This window comes from Engystomops pustulosus, unplaced genomic scaffold (genome assembly GCF_040894005.1).
Source record: "Engystomops pustulosus unplaced genomic scaffold, aEngPut4.maternal MAT_SCAFFOLD_348, whole genome shotgun sequence".
NCBI classification, from domain to species: domain Eukaryota; kingdom Metazoa; phylum Chordata; class Amphibia; order Anura; family Leptodactylidae; genus Engystomops; species Engystomops pustulosus.
In genome coordinates, this window is record NW_027285227.1 from 1 (window position 1) to 23,378 (window position 23,378).

Genomic DNA, 23,378 nt, shown 5'->3' on the forward strand with positions numbered 1-23,378 from the left:
GCTCCAGACTAATCATGATCCAATTAGCTCCAATTAATTAGGCCGCCGATTAGGTCACTTTTATTTTTCCTTTTTTTTTTTTTTCCTTTGTTCCGGGTCGGGCCCATTTAGCACCTCATTAATCAATTAGTGAGAAGCCTTTGTTCCTCCTGCAAAAGACACAGCACACAACACACCTGAGTAGGTGACAAAGCACAAGAGCGTCGTCGACGTCACATTGCAAACTTCGGCTCCATTTCTTTTCCCTTTTCCAAAGTTTTGCTATTTATTTCTCTATCTTTTTCACCAAGTTAAGAAGGGGTGCACCGGTCCTGGAGGTACTGCAATACCAGGTCAATGCGTGGAGTGGACAGAGCAAGCTCTTTTTCCATCTCCCTGTTCCAAAAATCCATTTAATATATGGTCCCCAGATAGGGGACGTATCAGATATTAAACTGATAAGAACAGATACTACACTTGATCTTAGCCAAAAGGCCGAGAAGCGATACCGACCATAGCTCGCCCAGACCGGGCCCCCTTCAGAACTCTCAGCACTGCTCACGGAGAGGAGACACCGCCAGGAGGCGAAAAACCTACTCTGCAAGTCACACAGTCCTCTGCGTGGGGACGATTAATCTGCATAGGACCGCCCCCAACAGGCACCTCCCCCGCAAAGCAGCAGGGGGGCCGAGCGAGCGGGCGTCTGCACTTCATCTGCCAGCCGCCCGCTGCTACACCCTCCCCACAACAACTCTTTTGTCAAGTCAGTCTGACCGACCGACTGCCTGCCTGCCTGACGGCTCAGAGATCACTTTTCCTTTCTCTTGACACAGCCGCTGGACGGTGTGAGGGGACAAGCACGCTCGCTCCAGCACACGCTGATAGCTACAGCTTACCTTCGGTCGTTCGCACCTTCTCAGACTGTGACTGCTAGCAGTGGAGGAGGAAGCAGCCAAATCTCAACCTGCAGGTGTCTTCGATTCAAGTAGACGGCTCCAGACTAATCATGATCCAATTAGCTCCAATTAATTAGGCCGCCGATTAGGTCACTTTTATTTTTCCTTTTTTTTTTTTTTCCTTTGTTCCGGGTCGGGCCCATTTAGCACCTCATTAATCAATTAGTGAGAAGCCTTTGTTCCTCCTGCAAAAGACACAGCACACAACACACCTGAGTAGGTGACAAAGCACAAGAGCGTCGTCGACGTCACATTGCAACTTCGGCTCCATTTCTTTTCCCTTTTCCAAAGTTTTGCTATTTATTTCTCTATCTTTTTCACCAAGTTAAGAAGGGGTGCACCGGTCCTGGAGGTACTGCAATACCAGGTCAATGCGTGGAGTGGACAGAGCAAGCTCTTTTTCCATCTCCCTGTTCCAAAAATCCATTTAATATATGGTCCCCAGATAGGGGACGTATCAGATATTAAACTGATAAGAACAGATACTACACTTGATCTTAGCCAAAAGGCCGAGAAGCGATACCGACCATAGCTCGCCCAGACCGGGCCCCCTTCAGAACTCTCAGCACTGCTCACGGAGAGGAGACACCGCCAGGAGGCGAAAAACCTACTCTGCAAGTCACACAGTCCTCTGCGTGGGGACGATTAATCTGCATAGGACCGCCCCCAACAGGCACCTCCCCCGCAAAGCAGCAGGGGGCCGAGCGAGCGGGCGTCTGCACTTCATCTGCCAGCCGCCCGCTGCTACACCCTCCCCACAACAACTCTTTTGTCAAGTCAGTCTGACCGACCGACTGCCTGCCTGCCTGACGGCTCAGAGATCACTTTTCCTTTCTCTTGACACAGCCGCTGGACGGTGTGAGGGGACAAGCACGCTCGCTCCAGCACACGCTGATAGCTACAGCTTACCTTCGGTCGTTCGCACCTTCTCAGACTGTGACTGCTAGCAGTGGAGGAGGAAGCAGCCAAATCTCAACCTGCAGGTGTCTTCGATTCAAGTAGACGGCTCCAGACTAATCATGATCCAATTAGCTCCAATTAATTAGGCCGCCGATTAGGTCACTTTTATTTTTCCTTTTTTTTTTTTTTCCTTTGTTCCGGGTCGGGCCCATTTAGCACCTCATTAATCAATTAGTGAGAAGCCTTTGTTCCTCCTGCAAAAGACACAGCACACAACACACCTGAGTAGGTGACAAAGCACAAGAGCGTCGTCGACGTCACATTGCAAACTTCGGCTCCATTTCTTTTCCCTTTTCCAAAGTTTTGCTATTTATTTCTCTATCTTTTTCACCAAGTTAAGAAGGGGTGCACCGGTCCTGGAGGTACTGCAATACCAGGTCAATGCGTGGAGTGGACAGAGCAAGCTCTTTTTCCATCTCCCTGTTCCAAAAATCCATTTAATATATGGTCCCCAGATAGGGGACGTATCAGATATTAAACTGATAAGAACAGATACTACACTTGATCTTAGCCAAAAGGCCGAGAAGCGATACCGACCATAGCTCGCCCAGACCGGGCCCCCTTCAGAACTCTCAGCACTGCTCACGGAGAGGAGACACCGCCAGGAGGCGAAAAACCTACTCTGCAAGTCACACAGTCCTCTGCGTGGGGACGATTAATCTGCATAGGACCGCCCCCAACAGGCACCTCCCCCGCAAAGCAGCAGGGGGGCCGAGCGAGCGGGCGTCTGCACTTCATCTGCCAGCCGCCCGCTGCTACACCCTCCCCACAACAACTCTTTTGTCAAGTCAGTCTGACCGACCGACTGCCTGCCTGCCTGACGGCTCAGAGATCACTTTTCCTTTCTCTTGACACAGCCGCTGGACGGTGTGAGGGGACAAGCACGCTCGCTCCAGCACACGCTGATAGCTACAGCTTACCTTCGGTCGTTCGCACCTTCTCAGACTGTGACTGCTAGCAGTGGAGGAGGAAGCAGCCAAATCTCAACCTGCAGGTGTCTTCGATTCAAGTAGACGGCTCCAGACTAATCATGATCCAATTAGCTCCAATTAATTAGGCCGCCGATTAGGTCACTTTTATTTTTCCTTTTTTTTTTTTTCCTTTGTTCCGGGTCGGGCCCATTTAGCACCTCATTAATCAATTAGTGAGAAGCCTTTGTTCCTCCTGCAAAAGACACAGCACACAACACACCTGAGTAGGTGACAAAGCACAAGAGCGTCGTCGACGTCACATTGCAAACTTCGGCTCCATTTCTTTTCCCTTTTCCAAAGTTTTGCTATTTATTTCTCTATCTTTTTCACCAAGTTAAGAAGGGGTGCACCGGTCCTGGAGGTACTGCAATACCAGGTCAATGCGTGGAGTGGACAGAGCAAGCTCTTTTTCCATCTCCCTGTTCCAAAAATCCATTTAATATATGGTCCCCAGATAGGGGACGTATCAGATATTAAACTGATAAGAACAGATACTACACTTGATCTTAGCCAAAAGGCCGAGAAGCGATACCGACCATAGCTCGCCCAGACCGGGCCCCCTTCAGAACTCTCAGCACTGCTCACGGAGAGGAGACACCGCCAGGAGGCGAAAAACCTACTCTGCAAGTCACACAGTCCTCTGCGTGGGGACGATTAATCTGCATAGGACCGCCCCCAACAGGCACCTCCCCCGCAAAGCAGCAGGGGGGCCGAGCGAGCGGGCGTCTGCACTTCATCTGCCAGCCGCCCGCTGCTACACCCTCCCCACAACAACTCTTTTGTCAAGTCAGTCTGACCGACCGACTGCCTGCCTGCCTGACGGCTCAGAGATCACTTTTCCTTTCTCTTGACACAGCCGCTGGACGGTGTGAGGGGACAAGCACGCTCGCTCCAGCACACGCTGATAGCTACAGCTTACCTTCGGTCGTTCGCACCTTCTCAGACTGTGACTGCTAGCAGTGGAGGAGGAAGCAGCCAAATCTCAACCTGCAGGTGTCTTCGATTCAAGTAGACGGCTCCAGACTAATCATGATCCAATTAGCTCCAATTAATTAGGCCGCCGATTAGGTCACTTTTATTTTTCCTTTTTTTTTTTTTTCCTTTGTTCCGGGTCGGGCCCATTTAGCACCTCATTAATCAATTAGTGAGAAGCCTTTGTTCCTCCTGCAAAAGACACAGCACACAACACACCTGAGTAGGTGACAAAGCACAAGAGCGTCGTCGACGTCACATTGCAAACTTCGGCTCCATTTCTTTTCCCTTTTCCAAAGTTTTGCTATTTATTTCTCTATCTTTTTCACCAAGTTAAGAAGGGGTGCACCGGTCCTGGAGGTACTGCAATACCAGGTCAATGCGTGGAGTGGACAGAGCAAGCTCTTTTTCCATCTCCCTGTTCCAAAAATCCATTTAATATATGGTCCCCAGATAGGGGACGTATCAGATATTAAACTGATAAGAACAGATACTACACTTGATCTTAGCCAAAAGGCCGAGAAGCGATACCGACCATAGCTCGCCCAGACCGGGCCCCCTTCAGAACTCTCAGCACTGCTCACGGAGAGGAGACACCGCCAGGAGGCGAAAAACCTACTCTGCAAGTCACACAGTCCTCTGCGTGGGGACGATTAATCTGCATAGGACCGCCCCCAACAGGCACCTCCCCCGCAAAGCAGCAGGGGGGCCGAGCGAGCGGGCGTCTGCACTTCATCTGCCAGCCGCCCGCTGCTACACCCTCCCCACAACAACTCTTTTGTCAAGTCAGTCTGACCGACCGACTGCCTGCCTGCCTGACGGCTCAGAGATCACTTTTCCTTTCTCTTGACACAGCCGCTGGACGGTGTGAGGGGACAAGCACGCTCGCTCCAGCACACGCTGATAGCTACAGCTTACCTTCGGTCGTTCGCACCTTCTCAGACTGTGACTGCTAGCAGTGGAGGAGGAAGCAGCCAAATCTCAACCTGCAGGTGTCTTCGATTCAAGTAGACGGCTCCAGACTAATCATGATCCAATTAGCTCCAATTAATTAGGCCGCCGATTAGGTCACTTTTATTTTTCCTTTTTTTTTTTTTTCCTTTGTTCCGGGTCGGGCCCATTTAGCACCTCATTAATCAATTAGTGAGAAGCCTTTGTTCCTCCTGCAAAAGACACAGCACACAACACACCTGAGTAGGTGACAAAGCACAAGAGCGTCGTCGACGTCACATTGCAAACTTCGGCTCCATTTCTTTTCCCTTTTCCAAAGTTTTGCTATTTATTTCTCTATCTTTTTCACCAAGTTAAGAAGGGGTGCACCGGTCCTGGAGGTACTGCAATACCAGGTCAATGCGTGGAGTGGACAGAGCAAGCTCTTTTTCCATCTCCCTGTTCCAAAAATCCATTTAATATATGGTCCCCAGATAGGGGACGTATCAGATATTAAACTGATAAGAACAGATACTACACTTGATCTTAGCCAAAAGGCCGAGAAGCGATACCGACCATAGCTCGCCCAGACCGGGCCCCCTTCAGAACTCTCAGCACTGCTCACGGAGAGGAGACACCGCCAGGAGGCGAAAAACCTACTCTGCAAGTCACACAGTCCTCTGCGTGGGGACGATTAATCTGCATAGGACCGCCCCCAACAGGCACCTCCCCCGCAAAGCAGCAGGGGGGCCGAGCGAGCGGGCGTCTGCACTTCATCTGCCAGCCGCCCGCTGCTACACCCTCCCCACAACAACTCTTTTGTCAAGTCAGTCTGACCGACCGACTGCCTGCCTGCCTGACGGCTCAGAGATCACTTTTCCTTTCTCTTGACACAGCCGCTGGACGGTGTGAGGGGACAAGCACGCTCGCTCCAGCACACGCTGATAGCTACAGCTTACCTTCGGTCGTTCGCACCTTCTCAGACTGTGACTGCTAGCAGTGGAGGAGGAAGCAGCCAAATCTCAACCTGCAGGTGTCTTCGATTCAAGTAGACGGCTCCAGACTAATCATGATCCAATTAGCTCCAATTAATTAGGCCGCCGATTAGGTCACTTTTATTTTTCCTTTTTTTTTTTTTTCCTTTGTTCCGGGTCGGGCCCATTTAGCACCTCATTAATCAATTAGTGAGAAGCCTTTGTTCCTCCTGCAAAAGACACAGCACACAACACACCTGAGTAGGTGACAAAGCACAAGAGCGTCGTCGACGTCACATTGCAAACTTCGGCTCCATTTCTTTTCCCTTTTCCAAAGTTTTGCTATTTATTTCTCTATCTTTTTCACCAAGTTAAGAAGGGGTGCACCGGTCCTGGAGGTACTGCAATACCAGGTCAATGCGTGGAGTGGACAGAGCAAGCTCTTTTTCCATCTCCCTGTTCCAAAAATCCATTTAATATATGGTCCCCAGATAGGGGACGTATCAGATATTAAACTGATAAGAACAGATACTACACTTGATCTTAGCCAAAAGGCCGAGAAGCGATACCGACCATAGCTCGCCCAGACCGGGCCCCCTTCAGAACTCTCAGCACTGCTCACGGAGAGGAGACACCGCCAGGAGGCGAAAAACCTACTCTGCAAGTCACACAGTCCTCTGCGTGGGGACGATTAATCTGCATAGGACCGCCCCCAACAGGCACCTCCCCCGCAAAGCAGCAGGGGGGCCGAGCGAGCGGGCGTCTGCACTTCATCTGCCAGCCGCCCGCTGCTACACCCTCCCCACAACAACTCTTTTGTCAAGTCAGTCTGACCGACCGACTGCCTGCCTGCCTGACGGCTCAGAGATCACTTTTCCTTTCTCTTGACACAGCCGCTGGACGGTGTGAGGGGACAAGCACGCTCGCTCCAGCACACGCTGATAGCTACAGCTTACCTTCGGTCGTTCGCACCTTCTCAGACTGTGACTGCTAGCAGTGGAGGAGGAAGCAGCCAAATCTCAACCTGCAGGTGTCTTCGATTCAAGTAGACGGCTCCAGACTAATCATGATCCAATTAGCTCCAATTAATTAGGCCGCCGATTAGGTCACTTTTATTTTTCCTTTTTTTTTTTTTTCCTTTGTTCCGGGTCGGGCCCATTTAGCACCTCATTAATCAATTAGTGAGAAGCCTTTGTTCCTCCTGCAAAAGACACAGCACACAACACACCTGAGTAGGTGACAAAGCACAAGAGCGTCGTCGACGTCACATTGCAAACTTCGGCTCCATTTCTTTTCCCTTTTCCAAAGTTTTGCTATTTATTTCTCTATCTTTTTCACCAAGTTAAGAAGGGGTGCACCGGTCCTGGAGGTACTGCAATACCAGGTCAATGCGTGGAGTGGACAGAGCAAGCTCTTTTTCCATCTCCCTGTTCCAAAAATCCATTTAATATATGGTCCCCAGATAGGGGACGTATCAGATATTAAACTGATAAGAACAGATACTACACTTGATCTTAGCCAAAAGGCCGAGAAGCGATACCGACCATAGCTCGCCCAGACCGGGCCCCCTTCAGAACTCTCAGCACTGCTCACGGAGAGGAGACACCGCCAGGAGGCGAAAAACCTACTCTGCAAGTCACACAGTCCTCTGCGTGGGGACGATTAATCTGCATAGGACCGCCCCCAACAGGCACCTCCCCCGCAAAGCAGCAGGGGGGCCGAGCGAGCGGGCGTCTGCACTTCATCTGCCAGCCGCCCGCTGCTACACCCTCCCCACAACAACTCTTTTGTCAAGTCAGTCTGACCGACCGACTGCCTGCCTGCCTGACGGCTCAGAGATCACTTTTCCTTTCTCTTGACACAGCCGCTGGACGGTGTGAGGGGACAAGCACGCTCGCTCCAGCACACGCTGATAGCTACAGCTTACCTTCGGTCGTTCGCACCTTCTCAGACTGTGACTGCTAGCAGTGGAGGAGGAAGCAGCCAAATCTCAACCTGCAGGTGTCTTCGATTCAAGTAGACGGCTCCAGACTAATCATGATCCAATTAGCTCCAATTAATTAGGCCGCCGATTAGGTCACTTTTATTTTTCCTTTTTTTTTTTTTTCCTTTGTTCCGGGTCGGGCCCATTTAGCACCTCATTAATCAATTAGTGAGAAGCCTTTGTTCCTCCTGCAAAAGACACAGCACACAACACACCTGAGTAGGTGACAAAGCACAAGAGCGTCGTCGACGTCACATTGCAAACTTCGGCTCCATTTCTTTTCCCTTTTCCAAAGTTTTGCTATTTATTTCTCTATCTTTTTCACCAAGTTAAGAAGGGGTGCACCGGTCCTGGAGGTACTGCAATACCAGGTCAATGCGTGGAGTGGACAGAGCAAGCTCTTTTTCCATCTCCCTGTTCCAAAAATCCATTTAATATATGGTCCCCAGATAGGGGACGTATCAGATATTAAACTGATAAGAACAGATACTACACTTGATCTTAGCCAAAAGGCCGAGAAGCGATACCGACCATAGCTCGCCCAGACCGGGCCCCCTTCAGAACTCTCAGCACTGCTCACGGAGAGGAGACACCGCCAGGAGGCGAAAAACCTACTCTGCAAGTCACACAGTCCTCTGCGTGGGGACGATTAATCTGCATAGGACCGCCCCCAACAGGCACCTCCCCCGCAAAGCAGCAGGGGGGCCGAGCGAGCGGGCGTCTGCACTTCATCTGCCAGCCGCCCGCTGCTACACCCTCCCCACAACAACTCTTTTGTCAAGTCAGTCTGACCGACCGACTGCCTGCCTGCCTGACGGCTCAGAGATCACTTTTCCTTTCTCTTGACACAGCCGCTGGACGGTGTGAGGGGACAAGCACGCTCGCTCCAGCACACGCTGATAGCTACAGCTTACCTTCGGTCGTTCGCACCTTCTCAGACTGTGACTGCTAGCAGTGGAGGAGGAAGCAGCCAAATCTCAACCTGCAGGTGTCTTCGATTCAAGTAGACGGCTCCAGACTAATCATGATCCAATTAGCTCCAATTAATTAGGCCGCCGATTAGGTCACTTTTATTTTTCCTTTTTTTTTTTTTTCCTTTGTTCCGGGTCGGGCCCATTTAGCACCTCATTAATCAATTAGTGAGAAGCCTTTGTTCCTCCTGCAAAAGACACAGCACACAACACACCTGAGTAGGTGACAAAGCACAAGAGCGTCGTCGACGTCACATTGCAAACTTCGGCTCCATTTCTTTTCCCTTTTCCAAAGTTTTGCTATTTATTTCTCTATCTTTTTCACCAAGTTAAGAAGGGGTGCACCGGTCCTGGAGGTACTGCAATACCAGGTCAATGCGTGGAGTGGACAGAGCAAGCTCTTTTTCCATCTCCCTGTTCCAAAAATCCATTTAATATATGGTCCCCAGATAGGGGACGTATCAGATATTAAACTGATAAGAACAGATACTACACTTGATCTTAGCCAAAAGGCCGAGAAGCGATACCGACCATAGCTCGCCCAGACCGGGCCCCCTTCAGAACTCTCAGCACTGCTCACGGAGAGGAGACACCGCCAGGAGGCGAAAAACCTACTCTGCAAGTCACACAGTCCTCTGCGTGGGGACGATTAATCTGCATAGGACCGCCCCCAACAGGCACCTCCCCCGCAAAGCAGCAGGGGGGCCGAGCGAGCGGGCGTCTGCACTTCATCTGCCAGCCGCCCGCTGCTACACCCTCCCCACAACAACTCTTTTGTCAAGTCAGTCTGACCGACCGACTGCCTGCCTGCCTGACGGCTCAGAGATCACTTTTCCTTTCTCTTGACACAGCCGCTGGACGGTGTGAGGGGACAAGCACGCTCGCTCCAGCACACGCTGATAGCTACAGCTTACCTTCGGTCGTTCGCACCTTCTCAGACTGTGACTGCTAGCAGTGGAGGAGGAAGCAGCCAAATCTCAACCTGCAGGTGTCTTCGATTCAAGTAGACGGCTCCAGACTAATCATGATCCAATTAGCTCCAATTAATTAGGCCGCCGATTAGGTCACTTTTATTTTTCCTTTTTTTTTTTTTTCCTTTGTTCCGGGTCGGGCCCATTTAGCACCTCATTAATCAATTAGTGAGAAGCCTTTGTTCCTCCTGCAAAAGACACAGCACACAACACACCTGAGTAGGTGACAAAGCACAAGAGCGTCGTCGACGTCACATTGCAAACTTCGGCTCCATTTCTTTTCCCTTTTCCAAAGTTTTGCTATTTATTTCTCTATCTTTTTCACCAAGTTAAGAAGGGGTGCACCGGTCCTGGAGGTACTGCAATACCAGGTCAATGCGTGGAGTGGACAGAGCAAGCTCTTTTTCCATCTCCCTGTTCCAAAAATCCATTTAATATATGGTCCCCAGATAGGGGACGTATCAGATATTAAACTGATAAGAACAGATACTACACTTGATCTTAGCCAAAAGGCCGAGAAGCGATACCGACCATAGCTCGCCCAGACCGGGCCCCCTTCAGAACTCTCAGCACTGCTCACGGAGAGGAGACACCGCCAGGAGGCGAAAAACCTACTCTGCAAGTCACACAGTCCTCTGCGTGGGGACGATTAATCTGCATAGGACCGCCCCCAACAGGCACCTCCCCCGCAAAGCAGCAGGGGGGCCGAGCGAGCGGGCGTCTGCACTTCATCTGCCAGCCGCCCGCTGCTACACCCTCCCCACAACAACTCTTTTGTCAAGTCAGTCTGACCGACCGACTGCCTGCCTGCCTGACGGCTCAGAGATCACTTTTCCTTTCTCTTGACACAGCCGCTGGACGGTGTGAGGGGACAAGCACGCTCGCTCCAGCACACGCTGATAGCTACAGCTTACCTTCGGTCGTTCGCACCTTCTCAGACTGTGACTGCTAGCAGTGGAGGAGGAAGCAGCCAAATCTCAACCTGCAGGTGTCTTCGATTCAAGTAGACGGCTCCAGACTAATCATGATCCAATTAGCTCCAATTAATTAGGCCGCCGATTAGGTCACTTTTATTTTTCCTTTTTTTTTTTTTTCCTTTGTTCCGGGTCGGGCCCATTTAGCACCTCATTAATCAATTAGTGAGAAGCCTTTGTTCCTCCTGCAAAAGACACAGCACACAACACACCTGAGTAGGTGACAAAGCACAAGAGCGTCGTCGACGTCACATTGCAAACTTCGGCTCCATTTCTTTTCCCTTTTCCAAAGTTTTGCTATTTATTTCTCTATCTTTTTCACCAAGTTAAGAAGGGGTGCACCGGTCCTGGAGGTACTGCAATACCAGGTCAATGCGTGGAGTGGACAGAGCAAGCTCTTTTTCCATCTCCCTGTTCCAAAAATCCATTTAATATATGGTCCCCAGATAGGGGACGTATCAGATATTAAACTGATAAGAACAGATACTACACTTGATCTTAGCCAAAAGGCCGAGAAGCGATACCGACCATAGCTCGCCCAGACCGGGCCCCCTTCAGAACTCTCAGCACTGCTCACGGAGAGGAGACACCGCCAGGAGGCGAAAAACCTACTCTGCAAGTCACACAGTCCTCTGCGTGGGGACGATTAATCTGCATAGGACCGCCCCCAACAGGCACCTCCCCCGCAAAGCAGCAGGGGGGCCGAGCGAGCGGGCGTCTGCACTTCATCTGCCAGCCGCCCGCTGCTACACCCTCCCCACAACAACTCTTTTGTCAAGTCAGTCTGACCGACCGACTGCCTGCCTGCCTGACGGCTCAGAGATCACTTTTCCTTTCTCTTGACACAGCCGCTGGACGGTGTGAGGGGACAAGCACGCTCGCTCCAGCACACGCTGATAGCTACAGCTTACCTTCGGTCGTTCGCACCTTCTCAGACTGTGACTGCTAGCAGTGGAGGAGGAAGCAGCCAAATCTCAACCTGCAGGTGTCTTCGATTCAAGTAGACGGCTCCAGACTAATCATGATCCAATTAGCTCCAATTAATTAGGCCGCCGATTAGGTCACTTTTATTTTTCCTTTTTTTTTTTTTTCCTTTGTTCCGGGTCGGGCCCATTTAGCACCTCATTAATCAATTAGTGAGAAGCCTTTGTTCCTCCTGCAAAAGACACAGCACACAACACACCTGAGTAGGTGACAAAGCACAAGAGCGTCGTCGACGTCACATTGCAAACTTCGGCTCCATTTCTTTTCCCTTTTCCAAAGTTTTGCTATTTATTTCTCTATCTTTTTCACCAAGTTAAGAAGGGGTGCACCGGTCCTGGAGGTACTGCAATACCAGGTCAATGCGTGGAGTGGACAGAGCAAGCTCTTTTTCCATCTCCCTGTTCCAAAAATCCATTTAATATATGGTCCCCAGATAGGGGACGTATCAGATATTAAACTGATAAGAACAGATACTACACTTGATCTTAGCCAAAAGGCCGAGAAGCGATACCGACCATAGCTCGCCCAGACCGGGCCCCCTTCAGAACTCTCAGCACTGCTCACGGAGAGGAGACACCGCCAGGAGGCGAAAAACCTACTCTGCAAGTCACACAGTCCTCTGCGTGGGGACGATTAATCTGCATAGGACCGCCCCCAACAGGCACCTCCCCCGCAAAGCAGCAGGGGGGCCGAGCGAGCGGGCGTCTGCACTTCATCTGCCAGCCGCCCGCTGCTACACCCTCCCCACAACAACTCTTTTGTCAAGTCAGTCTGACCGACCGACTGCCTGCCTGCCTGACGGCTCAGAGATCACTTTTCCTTTCTCTTGACACAGCCGCTGGACGGTGTGAGGGGACAAGCACGCTCGCTCCAGCACACGCTGATAGCTACAGCTTACCTTCGGTCGTTCGCACCTTCTCAGACTGTGACTGCTAGCAGTGGAGGAGGAAGCAGCCAAATCTCAACCTGCAGGTGTCTTCGATTCAAGTAGACGGCTCCAGACTAATCATGATCCAATTAGCTCCAATTAATTAGGCCGCCGATTAGGTCACTTTTATTTTTCCTTTTTTTTTTTTTTCCTTTGTTCCGGGTCGGGCCCATTTAGCACCTCATTAATCAATTAGTGAGAAGCCTTTGTTCCTCCTGCAAAAGACACAGCACACAACACACCTGAGTAGGTGACAAAGCACAAGAGCGTCGTCGACGTCACATTGCAAACTTCGGCTCCATTTCTTTTCCCTTTTCCAAAGTTTTGCTATTTATTTCTCTATCTTTTTCACCAAGTTAAGAAGGGGTGCACCGGTCCTGGAGGTACTGCAATACCAGGTCAATGCGTGGAGTGGACAGAGCAAGCTCTTTTTCCATCTCCCTGTTCCAAAAATCCATTTAATATATGGTCCCCAGATAGGGGACGTATCAGATATTAAACTGATAAGAACAGATACTACACTTGATCTTAGCCAAAAGGCCGAGAAGCGATACCGACCATAGCTCGCCCAGACCGGGCCCCCTTCAGAACTCTCAGCACTGCTCACGGAGAGGAGACACCGCCAGGAGGCGAAAAACCTACTCTGCAAGTCACACAGTCCTCTGCGTGGGGACGATTAATCTGCATAGGACCGCCCCCAACAGGCACCTCCCCCGCAAAGCAGCAGGGGGGCCGAGCGAGCGGGCGTCTGCACTTCATCTGCCAGCCGCCCGCTGCTACACCCTCCCCACAACAACTCTTTTGTCAAGTCAGTCTGACCGACCGACTGCCTGCCTGCCTGACGGCTCAGAGATCACTTTTCCTTTCTCTTGACACAGCCGCTGGACGGTGTGAGGGGACAAGCACGCTCGCTCCAGCACACGCTGATAGCTACAGCTTACCTTCGGTCGTTCGCACCTTCTCAGACTGTGACTGCTAGCAGTGGAGGAGGAAGCAGCCAAATCTCAACCTGCAGGTGTCTTCGATTCAAGTAGACGGCTCCAGACTAATCATGATCCAATTAGCTCCAATTAATTAGGCCGCCGATTAGGTCACTTTTATTTTTCCTTTTTTTTTTTTTTCCTTTGTTCCGGGTCGGGCCCATTTAGCACCTCATTAATCAATTAGTGAGAAGCCTTTGTTCCTCCTGCAAAAGACACAGCACACAACACACCTGAGTAGGTGACAAAGCACAAGAGCGTCGTCGACGTCACATTGCAAACTTCGGCTCCATTTCTTTTCCCTTTTCCAAAGTTTTGCTATTTATTTCTCTATCTTTTTCACCAAGTTAAGAAGGGGTGCACCGGTCCTGGAGGTACTGCAATACCAGGTCAATGCGTGGAGTGGACAGAGCAAGCTCTTTTTCCATCTCCCTGTTCCAAAAATCCATTTAATATATGGTCCCCAGATAGGGGACGTATCAGATATTAAACTGATAAGAACAGATACTACACTTGATCTTAGCCAAAAGGCCGAGAAGCGATACCGACCATAGCTCGCCCAGACCGGGCCCCCTTCAGAACTCTCAGCACTGCTCACGGAGAGGAGACACCGCCAGGAGGCGAAAAACCTACTCTGCAAGTCACACAGTCCTCTGCGTGGGGACGATTAATCTGCATAGGACCGCCCCCAACAGGCACCTCCCCCGCAAAGCAGCAGGGGGGCCGAGCGAGCGGGCGTCTGCACTTCATCTGCCAGCCGCCCGCTGCTACACCCTCCCCACAACAACTCTTTTGTCAAGTCAGTCTGACCGACCGACTGCCTGCCTGCCTGACGGCTCAGAGATCACTTTTCCTTTCTCTTGACACAGCCGCTGGACGGTGTGAGGGGACAAGCACGCTCGCTCCAGCACACGCTGATAGCTACAGCTTACCTTCGGTCGTTCGCACCTTCTCAGACTGTGACTGCTAGCAGTGGAGGAGGAAGCAGCCAAATCTCAACCTGCAGGTGTCTTCGATTCAAGTAGACGGCTCCAGACTAATCATGATCCAATTAGCTCCAATTAATTAGGCCGCCGATTAGGTCACTTTTATTTTTCCTTTTTTTTTTTTTTCCTTTGTTCCGGGTCGGGCCCATTTAGCACCTCATTAATCAATTAGTGAGAAGCCTTTGTTCCTCCTGCAAAAGACACAGCACACAACACACCTGAGTAGGTGACAAAGCACAAGAGCGTCGTCGACGTCACATTGCAAACTTCGGCTCCATTTCTTTTCCCTTTTCCAAAGTTTTGCTATTTATTTCTCTATCTTTTTCACCAAGTTAAGAAGGGGTGCACCGGTCCTGGAGGTACTGCAATACCAGGTCAATGCGTGGAGTGGACAGAGCAAGCTCTTTTTCCATCTCCCTGTTCCAAAAATCCATTTAATATATGGTCCCCAGATAGGGGACGTATCAGATATTAAACTGATAAGAACAGATACTACACTTGATCTTAGCCAAAAGGCCGAGAAGCGATACCGACCATAGCTCGCCCAGACCGGGCCCCCTTCAGAACTCTCAGCACTGCTCACGGAGAGGAGACACCGCCAGGAGGCGAAAAACCTACTCTGCAAGTCACACAGTCCTCTGCGTGGGGACGATTAATCTGCATAGGACCGCCCCCAACAGGCACCTCCCCCGCAAAGCAGCAGGGGGGCCGAGCGAGCGGGCGTCTGCACTTCATCTGCCAGCCGCCCGCTGCTACACCCTCCCCACAACAACTCTTTTGTCAAGTCAGTCTGACCGACCGACTGCCTGCCTGCCTGACGGCTCAGAGATCACTTTTCCTTTCTCTTGACACAGCCGCTGGACGGTGTGAGGGGACAAGCACGCTCGCTCCAGCACACGCTGATAGCTACAGCTTACCTTCGGTCGTTCGCACCTTCTCAGACTGTGACTGCTAGCAGTGGAGGAGGAAGCAGCCAAATCTCAACCTGCAGGTGTCTTCGATTCAAGTAGACGGCTCCAGACTAATCATGATCCAATTAGCTCCAATTAATTAGGCCGCCGATTAGGTCACTTTTATTTTTCCTTTTTTTTTTTTTTCCTTTGTTCCGGGTCGGGCCCATTTAGCACCTCATTAATCAATTAGTGAGAAGCCTTTGTTCCTCCTGCAAAAGACACAGCACACAACACACCTGAGTAGGTGACAAAGCACAAGAGCGTCGTCGACGTCACATTGCAAACTTCGGCTCCATTTCTTTTCCCTTTTCCAAAGTTTTGCTATTTATTTCTCTATCTTTTTCACCAAGTTAAGAAGGGGTGCACCGGTCCTGGAGGTACTGCAATACCAGGTCAATGCGTGGAGTGGACAGAGCAAGCTCTTTTTCCATCTCCCTGTTCCAAAAATCCATTTAATATATGGTCCCCAGATAGGGGACGTATCAGATATTAAACTGATAAGAACAGATACTACACTTGATCTTAGCCAAAAGGCCGAGAAGCGATACCGACCATAGCTCGCCCAGACCGGGCCCCCTTCAGAACTCTCAGCACTGCTCACGGAGAGGAGACACCGCCAGGAGGCGAAAAACCTACTCTGCAAGTCACACAGTCCTCTGCGTGGGGACGATTAATCTGCATAGGACCGCCCCCAACAGGCACCTCCCCCGCAAAGCAGCAGGGGGGCCGAGCGAGCGGGCGTCTGCACTTCATCTGCCAGCCGCCCGCTGCTACACCCTCCCCACAACAACTCTTTTGTCAAGTCAGTCTGACCGACCGACTGCCTGCCTGCCTGACGGCTCAGAGATCACTTTTCCTTTCTCTTGACACAGCCGCTGGACGGTGTGAGGGGACAAGCACGCTCGCTCCAGCACACGCTGATAGCTACAGCTTACCTTCGGTCGTTCGCACCTTCTCAGACTGTGACTGCTAGCAGTGGAGGAGGAAGCAGCCAAATCTCAACCTGCAGGTGTCTTCGATTCAAGTAGACGGCTCCAGACTAATCATGATCCAATTAGCTCCAATTAATTAGGCCGCCGATTAGGTCACTTTTATTTTTCCTTTTTTTTTTTTTTCCTTTGTTCCGGGTCGGGCCCATTTAGCACCTCATTAATCAATTAGTGAGAAGCCTTTGTTCCTCCTGCAAAAGACACAGCACACAACACACCTGAGTAGGTGACAAAGCACAAGAGCGTCGTCGACGTCACATTGCAAACTTCGGCTCCATTTCTTTTCCCTTTTCCAAAGTTTTGCTATTTATTTCTCTATCTTTTTCACCAAGTTAAGAAGGGGTGCACCGGTCCTGGAGGTACTGCAATACCAGGTCAATGCGTGGAGTGGACAGAGCAAGCTCTTTTTCCATCTCCCTGTTCCAAAAATCCATTTAATATATGGTCCCCAGATAGGGGACGTATCAGATATTAAACTGATAAGAACAGATACTACACTTGATCTTAGCCAAAAGGCCGAGAAGCGATACCGACCATAGCTCGCCCAGACCGGGCCCCCTTCAGAACTCTCAGCACTGCTCACGGAGAGGAGACACCGCCAGGAGGCGAAAAACCTACTCTGCAAGTCACACAGTCCTCTGCGTGGGGACGATTAATCTGCATAGGACCGCCCCCAACAGGCACCTCCCCCGCAAAGCAGCAGGGGGGCCGAGCGAGCGGGCGTCTGCACTTCATCTGCCAGCCGCCCGCTGCTACACCCTCCCCACAACAACTCTTTTGTCAAGTCAGTCTGACCGACCGACTGCCTGCCTGCCTGACGGCTCAGAGATCACTTTTCCTTTCTCTTGACACAGCCGCTGGACGGTGTGAGGGGACAAGCACGCTCGCTCCAGCACACGCTGATAGCTACAGCTTACCTTCGGTCGTTCGCACCTTCTCAGACTGTGACTGCTAGCAGTGGAGGAGGAAGCAGCCAAATCTCAACCTGCAGGTGTCTTCGATTCAAGTAGACGGCTCCAGACTAATCATGATCCAATTAGCTCCAATTAATTAGGCCGCCGATTAGGTCACTTTTATTTTTCCTTTTTTTTTTTTTTCCTTTGTTCCGGGTCGGGCCCATTTAGCACCTCATTAATCAATTAGTGAGAAGCCTTTGTTCCTCCTGCAAAAGACACAGCACACAACACACCTGAGTAGGTGACAAAGCACAAGAGCGTCGTCGACGTCACATTGCAAACTTCGGCTCCATTTCTTTTCCCTTTTCCAAAGTTTTGCTATTTATTTCTCTATCTTTTTCACCAAGTTAAGAAGGGGTGCACCGGTCCTGGAGGTACTGCAATACCAGGTCAATGCGTGGAGTGGACAGAGCAAGCTCTTTTTCCATCTCCCTGTTCCAAAAATCCATTTAATATATGGTCCCCAGATAGGGGACGTATCAGATATTAAACTGATAAGAACAGATACTACACTTGATCTTAGCCAAAAGGCCGAGAAGCGATACCGACCATAGCTCGCCCAGACCGGGCCCCCTTCAGAACTCTCAGCACTGCTCACGGAGAGGAGACACCGCCAGGAGGCGAAAAACCTACTCTGCAAGTCACACAGTCCTCTGCGTGGGGACGATTAATCTGCATAGGACCGCCCCCAACAGGCACCTCCCCCGCAAAGCAGCAGGGGGGCCGAGCGAGCGGGCGTCTGCACTTCATCTGCCAGCCGCCCGCTGCTACACCCTCCCCACAACAACTCTTTTGTCAAGTCAGTCTGACCGACCGACTGCCTGCCTGCCTGACGGCTCAGAGATCACTTTTCCTTTCTCTTGACACAGCCGCTGGACGGTGTGAGGGGACAAGCACGCTCGCTCCAGCACACGCTGATAGCTACAGCTTACCTTCGGTCGTTCGCACCTTCTCAGACTGTGACTGCTAGCAGTGGAGGAGGAAGCAGCCAAATCTCAACCTGCAGGTGTCTTCGATTCAAGTAGACGGCTCCAGACTAATCATGATCCAATTAGCTCCAATTAATTAGGCCGCCGATTAGGTCACTTTTATTTTTCCTTTTTTTTTTTTTTCCTTTGTTCCGGGTCGGGCCCATTTAGCACCTCATTAATCAATTAGTGAGAAGCCTTTGTTCCTCCTGCAAAAGACACAGCACACAACACACCTGAGTAGGTGACAAAGCACAAGAGCGTCGTCGACGTCACATTGCAAACTTCGGCTCCATTTCTTTTCCCTTTTCCAAAGTTTTGCTATTTATTTCTCTATCTTTTTCACCAAGTTAAGAAGGGGTGCACCGGTCCTGGAGGTACTGCAATACCAGGTCAATGCGTGGAGTGGACAGAGCAAGCTCTTTTTCCATCTCCCTGTTCCAAAAATCCATTTAATATATGGTCCCCAGATAGGGGACGTATCAGATATTAAACTGATAAGAACAGATACTACACTTGATCTTAGCCAAAAGGCCGAGAAGCGATACCGACCATAGCTCGCCCAGACCGGGCCCCCTTCAGAACTCTCAGCACTGCTCACGGAGAGGAGACACCGCCAGGAGGCGAAAAACCTACTCTGCAAGTCACACAGTCCTCTGCGTGGGGACGATTAATCTGCATAGGACCGCCCCCAACAGGCACCTCCCCCGCAAAGCAGCAGGGGGGCCGAGCGAGCGGGCGTCTGCACTTCATCTGCCAGCCGCCCGCTGCTACACCCTCCCCACAACAACTCTTTTGTCAAGTCAGTCTGACCGACCGACTGCCTGCCTGCCTGACGGCTCAGAGATCACTTTTCCTTTCTCTTGACACAGCCGCTGGACGGTGTGAGGGGACAAGCACGCTCGCTCCAGCACACGCTGATAGCTACAGCTTACCTTCGGTCGTTCGCACCTTCTCAGACTGTGACTGCTAGCAGTGGAGGAGGAAGCAGCCAAATCTCAACCTGCAGGTGTCTTCGATTCAAGTAGACGGCTCCAGACTAATCATGATCCAATTAGCTCCAATTAATTAGGCCGCCGATTAGGTCACTTTTATTTTTCCTTTTTTTTTTTTTTCCTTTGTTCCGGGTCGGGCCCATTTAGCACCTCATTAATCAATTAGTGAGAAGCCTTTGTTCCTCCTGCAAAAGACACAGCACACAACACACCTGAGTAGGTGACAAAGCACAAGAGCGTCGTCGACGTCACATTGCAAACTTCGGCTCCATTTCTTTTCCCTTTTCCAAAGTTTTGCTATTTATTTCTCTATCTTTTTCACCAAGTTAAGAAGGGGTGCACCGGTCCTGGAGGTACTGCAATACCAGGTCAATGCGTGGAGTGGACAGAGCAAGCTCTTTTTCCATCTCCCTGTTCCAAAAATCCATTTAATATATGGTCCCCAGATAGGGGACGTATCAGATATTAAACTGATAAGAACAGATACTACACTTGATCTTAGCCAAAAGGCCGAGAAGCGATACCGACCATAGCTCGCCCAGACCGGGCCCCCTTCAGAACTCTCAGCACTGCTCACGGAGAGGAGACACCGCCAGGAGGCGAAAAACCTACTCTGCAAGTCACACAGTCCTCTGCGTGGGGACGATTAATCTGCATAGGACCGCCCCCAACAGGCACCTCCCCCGCAAAGCAGCAGGGGGGCCGAGCGAGCGGGCGTCTGCACTTCATCTGCCAGCCGCCCGCTGCTACACCCTCCCCACAACAACTCTTTTGTCAAGTCAGTCTGACCGACCGACTGCCTGCCTGCCTGACGGCTCAGAGATCACTTTTCCTTTCTCTTGACACAGCCGCTGGACGGTGTGAGGGGACAAGCACGCTCGCTCCAGCACACGCTGATAGCTACAGCTTACCTTCGGTCGTTCGCACCTTCTCAGACTGTGACTGCTAGCAGTGGAGGAGGAAGCAGCCAAATCTCAACCTGCAGGTGTCTTCGATTCAAGTAGACGGCTCCAGACTAATCATGATCCAATTAGCTCCAATTAATTAGGCCGCCGATTAGGTCACTTTTATTTTTCCTTTTTTTTTTTTTTCCTTTGTTCCGGGTCGGGCCCATTTAGCACCTCATTAATCAATTAGTGAGAAGCCTTTGTTCCTCCTGCAAAAGACACAGCACACAACACACCTGAGTAGGTGACAAAGCACAAGAGCGTCGTCGACGTCACATTGCAAACTTCGGCTCCATTTCTTTTCCCTTTTCCAAAGTTTTGCTATTTATTTCTCTATCTTTTTCACCAAGTTAAGAAGGGGTGCACCGGTCCTGGAGGTACTGCAATACCAGGTCAATGCGTGGAGTGGACAGAGCAAGCTCTTTTTCCATCTCCCTGTTCCAAAAATCCATTTAATATATGGTCCCCAGATAGGGGACGTATCAGATATTAAACTGATAAGAACAGATACTACACTTGATCTTAGCCAAAAGGCCGAGAAGCGATACCGACCATAGCTCGCCCAGACCGGGCCCCCTTCAGAACTCTCAGCACTGCTCACGGAGAGGAGACACCGCCAGGAGGCGAAAAACCTACTCTGCAAGTCACACAGTCCTCTGCGTGGGGACGATTAATCTGCATAGGACCGCCCCCAACAGGCACCTCCCCCGCAAAGCAGCAGGGGGGCCGAGCGAGCGGGCGTCTGCACTTCATCTGCCAGCCGCCCGCTGCTACACCCTCCCCACAACAACTCTTTTGTCAAGTCAGTCTGACCGACCGACTGCCTGCCTGCCTGACGGCTCAGAGATCACTTTTCCTTTCTCTTGACACAGCCGCTGGACGGTGTGAGGGGACAAGCACGCTCGCTCCAGCACACGCTGATAGCTACAGCTTACCTTCGGTCGTTCGCACCTTCTCAGACTGTGACTGCTAGCAGTGGAGGAGGAAGCAGCCAAATCTCAACCTGCAGGTGTCTTCGATTCAAGTAGACGGCTCCAGACTAATCATGATCCAATTAGCTCCAATTAATTAGGCCGCCGATTAGGTCACTTTTATTTTTCCTTTTTTTTTTTTTTCCTTTGTTCCGGGTCGGGCCCATTTAGCACCTCATTAATCAATTAGTGAGAAGCCTTTGTTCCTCCTGCAAAAGACACAGCACACAACACACCTGAGTAGGTGACAAAGCACAAGAGCGTCGTCGACGTCACATTGCAAACTTCGGCTCCATTTCTTTTCCCTTTTCCAAAGTTTTGCTATTTATTTCTCTATCTTTTTCACCAAGTTAAGAAGGGGTGCACCGGTCCTGGAGGTACTGCAATACCAGGTCAATGCGTGGAGTGGACAGAGCAAGCTCTTTTTCCATCTCCCTGTTCCAAAAATCCATTTAATATATGGTCCCCAGATAGGGGACGTATCAGATATTAAACTGATAAGAACAGATACTACACTTGATCTTAGCCAAAAGGCCGAGAAGCGATACCGACCATAGCTCGCCCAGACCGGGCCCCCTTCAGAACTCTCAGCACTGCTCACGGAGAGGAGACACCGCCAGGAGGCGAAAAACCTACTCTGCAAGTCACACAGTCCTCTGCGTGGGGACGATTAATCTGCATAGGACCGCCCCCAACAGGCACCTCCCCCGCAAAGCAGCAGGGGGGCCGAGCGAGCGGGCGTCTGCACTTCATCTGCCAGCCGCCCGCTGCTACACCCTCCCCACAACAACTCTTTTGTCAAGTCAGTCTGACCGACCGACTGCCTGCCTGCCTGACGGCTCAGAGATCACTTTTCCTTTCTCTTGACACAGCCGCTGGACGGTGTGAGGGGACAAGCACGCTCGCTCCAGCACACGCTGATAGCTACAGCTTACCTTCGGTCGTTCGCACCTTCTCAGACTGTGACTGCTAGCAGTGGAGGAGGAAGCAGCCAAATCTCAACCTGCAGGTGTCTTCGATTCAAGTAGACGGCTCCAGACTAATCATGATCCAATTAGCTCCAATTAATTAGGCCGCCGATTAGGTCACTTTTATTTTTCCTTTTTTTTTTTTTTCCTTTGTTCCGGGTCGGGCCCATTTAGCACCTCATTAATCAATTAGTGAGAAGCCTTTGTTCCTCCTGCAAAAGACACAGCACACAACACACCTGAGTAGGTGACAAAGCACAAGAGCGTCGTCGACGTCACATTGCAAACTTCGGCTCCATTTCTTTTCCCTTTTCCAAAGTTTTGCTATTTATTTCTCTATCTTTTTCACCAAGTTAAGAAGGGGTGCACCGGTCCTGGAGGTACTGCAATACCAGGTCAATGCGTGGAGTGGACAGAGCAAGCTCTTTTTCCATCTCCCTGTTCCAAAAATCCATTTAATATATGGTCCCCAGATAGGGGACGTATCAGATATTAAACTGATAAGAACAGATACTACACTTGATCTTAGCCAAAAGGCCGAGAAGCGATACCGACCATAGCTCGCCCAGACCGGGCCCCCTTCAGAACTCTCAGCACTGCTCACGGAGAGGAGACACCGCCAGGAGGCGAAAAACCTACTCTGCAAGTCACACAGTCCTCTGCGTGGGGACGATTAATCTGCATAGGACCGCCCCCAACAGGCACCTCCCCCGCAAAGCAGCAGGGGGGCCGAGCGAGCGGGCGTCTGCACTTCATCTGCCAGCCGCCCGCTGCTACACCCTCCCCACAACAACTCTTTTGTCAAGTCAGTCTGACCGACCGACTGCCTGCCTGCCTGACGGCTCAGAGATCACTTTTCCTTTCTCTTGACACAGCCGCTGGACGGTGTGAGGGGACAAGCACGCTCGCTCCAGCACACGCTGATAGCTACAGCTTACCTTCGGTCGTTCGCACCTTCTCAGACTGTGACTGCTAGCAGTGGAGGAGGAAGCAGCCAAATCTCAACCTGCAGGTGTCTTCGATTCAAGTAGACGGCTCCAGACTAATCATGATCCAATTAGCTCCAATTAATTAGGCCGCCGATTAGGTCACTTTTATTTTTCCTTTTTTT

At 50.9% G+C, this 23,378-nt stretch overlaps 24 non-coding genes across 24 annotated transcripts; all 24 read right to left on the reverse strand.

Moving 5' to 3' along the window:
• Positions 1-295: 295 nt before the first annotated feature.
• LOC140110870 (U2 spliceosomal RNA) lies at positions 296-486 on the reverse strand. The gene has a single exon (XR_011851655.1). It is a non-coding gene; the product is annotated as a U2 spliceosomal RNA (small nuclear RNA).
• A 779-nt stretch (positions 487-1,265) lies between these two features.
• On the reverse strand, positions 1,266-1,456 carry LOC140110915 (U2 spliceosomal RNA). The gene has a single exon (XR_011851696.1). It is a non-coding gene; the product is annotated as a U2 spliceosomal RNA (small nuclear RNA).
• Positions 1,457-2,235: 779 nt separating this feature from the next.
• On the reverse strand, positions 2,236-2,426 carry LOC140110927 (U2 spliceosomal RNA). The gene has a single exon (XR_011851707.1). It is a non-coding gene; the product is annotated as a U2 spliceosomal RNA (small nuclear RNA).
• A 779-nt stretch (positions 2,427-3,205) lies between these two features.
• Positions 3,206-3,396, reverse strand: LOC140110939 (U2 spliceosomal RNA). Its single transcript, XR_011851718.1, has one exon. It is a non-coding gene; the product is annotated as a U2 spliceosomal RNA (small nuclear RNA).
• Positions 3,397-4,176: 780 nt separating this feature from the next.
• Positions 4,177-4,367, reverse strand: LOC140110951 (U2 spliceosomal RNA). Its single transcript, XR_011851729.1, has one exon. It is a non-coding gene; the product is annotated as a U2 spliceosomal RNA (small nuclear RNA).
• Positions 4,368-5,147: 780 nt separating this feature from the next.
• Positions 5,148-5,338, reverse strand: LOC140110877 (U2 spliceosomal RNA). Its single transcript, XR_011851661.1, has one exon. It is a non-coding gene; the product is annotated as a U2 spliceosomal RNA (small nuclear RNA).
• A 780-nt stretch (positions 5,339-6,118) lies between these two features.
• On the reverse strand, positions 6,119-6,309 carry LOC140110889 (U2 spliceosomal RNA). The gene has a single exon (XR_011851672.1). It is a non-coding gene; the product is annotated as a U2 spliceosomal RNA (small nuclear RNA).
• Positions 6,310-7,089: 780 nt separating this feature from the next.
• On the reverse strand, positions 7,090-7,280 carry LOC140110901 (U2 spliceosomal RNA). Its single transcript, XR_011851683.1, has one exon. It is a non-coding gene; the product is annotated as a U2 spliceosomal RNA (small nuclear RNA).
• A 780-nt stretch (positions 7,281-8,060) lies between these two features.
• LOC140110907 (U2 spliceosomal RNA) lies at positions 8,061-8,251 on the reverse strand. Its single transcript, XR_011851689.1, has one exon. It is a non-coding gene; the product is annotated as a U2 spliceosomal RNA (small nuclear RNA).
• A 780-nt stretch (positions 8,252-9,031) lies between these two features.
• Positions 9,032-9,222, reverse strand: LOC140110908 (U2 spliceosomal RNA). The gene has a single exon (XR_011851690.1). It is a non-coding gene; the product is annotated as a U2 spliceosomal RNA (small nuclear RNA).
• Positions 9,223-10,002: 780 nt separating this feature from the next.
• LOC140110910 (U2 spliceosomal RNA) lies at positions 10,003-10,193 on the reverse strand. Its single transcript, XR_011851691.1, has one exon. It is a non-coding gene; the product is annotated as a U2 spliceosomal RNA (small nuclear RNA).
• Positions 10,194-10,973: 780 nt separating this feature from the next.
• LOC140110911 (U2 spliceosomal RNA) lies at positions 10,974-11,164 on the reverse strand. The gene has a single exon (XR_011851692.1). It is a non-coding gene; the product is annotated as a U2 spliceosomal RNA (small nuclear RNA).
• Positions 11,165-11,944: 780 nt separating this feature from the next.
• On the reverse strand, positions 11,945-12,135 carry LOC140110912 (U2 spliceosomal RNA). Its single transcript, XR_011851693.1, has one exon. It is a non-coding gene; the product is annotated as a U2 spliceosomal RNA (small nuclear RNA).
• Positions 12,136-12,915: 780 nt separating this feature from the next.
• Positions 12,916-13,106, reverse strand: LOC140110913 (U2 spliceosomal RNA). The gene has a single exon (XR_011851694.1). It is a non-coding gene; the product is annotated as a U2 spliceosomal RNA (small nuclear RNA).
• A 780-nt stretch (positions 13,107-13,886) lies between these two features.
• Positions 13,887-14,077, reverse strand: LOC140110914 (U2 spliceosomal RNA). The gene has a single exon (XR_011851695.1). It is a non-coding gene; the product is annotated as a U2 spliceosomal RNA (small nuclear RNA).
• A 780-nt stretch (positions 14,078-14,857) lies between these two features.
• LOC140110916 (U2 spliceosomal RNA) lies at positions 14,858-15,048 on the reverse strand. The gene has a single exon (XR_011851697.1). It is a non-coding gene; the product is annotated as a U2 spliceosomal RNA (small nuclear RNA).
• Positions 15,049-15,828: 780 nt separating this feature from the next.
• On the reverse strand, positions 15,829-16,019 carry LOC140110917 (U2 spliceosomal RNA). The gene has a single exon (XR_011851698.1). It is a non-coding gene; the product is annotated as a U2 spliceosomal RNA (small nuclear RNA).
• Positions 16,020-16,799: 780 nt separating this feature from the next.
• Positions 16,800-16,990, reverse strand: LOC140110918 (U2 spliceosomal RNA). Its single transcript, XR_011851699.1, has one exon. It is a non-coding gene; the product is annotated as a U2 spliceosomal RNA (small nuclear RNA).
• A 780-nt stretch (positions 16,991-17,770) lies between these two features.
• Positions 17,771-17,961, reverse strand: LOC140110919 (U2 spliceosomal RNA). The gene has a single exon (XR_011851700.1). It is a non-coding gene; the product is annotated as a U2 spliceosomal RNA (small nuclear RNA).
• Positions 17,962-18,741: 780 nt separating this feature from the next.
• Positions 18,742-18,932, reverse strand: LOC140110921 (U2 spliceosomal RNA). Its single transcript, XR_011851701.1, has one exon. It is a non-coding gene; the product is annotated as a U2 spliceosomal RNA (small nuclear RNA).
• A 780-nt stretch (positions 18,933-19,712) lies between these two features.
• LOC140110922 (U2 spliceosomal RNA) lies at positions 19,713-19,903 on the reverse strand. The gene has a single exon (XR_011851702.1). It is a non-coding gene; the product is annotated as a U2 spliceosomal RNA (small nuclear RNA).
• A 780-nt stretch (positions 19,904-20,683) lies between these two features.
• On the reverse strand, positions 20,684-20,874 carry LOC140110923 (U2 spliceosomal RNA). The gene has a single exon (XR_011851703.1). It is a non-coding gene; the product is annotated as a U2 spliceosomal RNA (small nuclear RNA).
• Positions 20,875-21,654: 780 nt separating this feature from the next.
• LOC140110924 (U2 spliceosomal RNA) lies at positions 21,655-21,845 on the reverse strand. Its single transcript, XR_011851704.1, has one exon. It is a non-coding gene; the product is annotated as a U2 spliceosomal RNA (small nuclear RNA).
• A 780-nt stretch (positions 21,846-22,625) lies between these two features.
• On the reverse strand, positions 22,626-22,816 carry LOC140110925 (U2 spliceosomal RNA). The gene has a single exon (XR_011851705.1). It is a non-coding gene; the product is annotated as a U2 spliceosomal RNA (small nuclear RNA).
• Between the last annotated feature and the right edge of the window lie 562 nt (positions 22,817-23,378).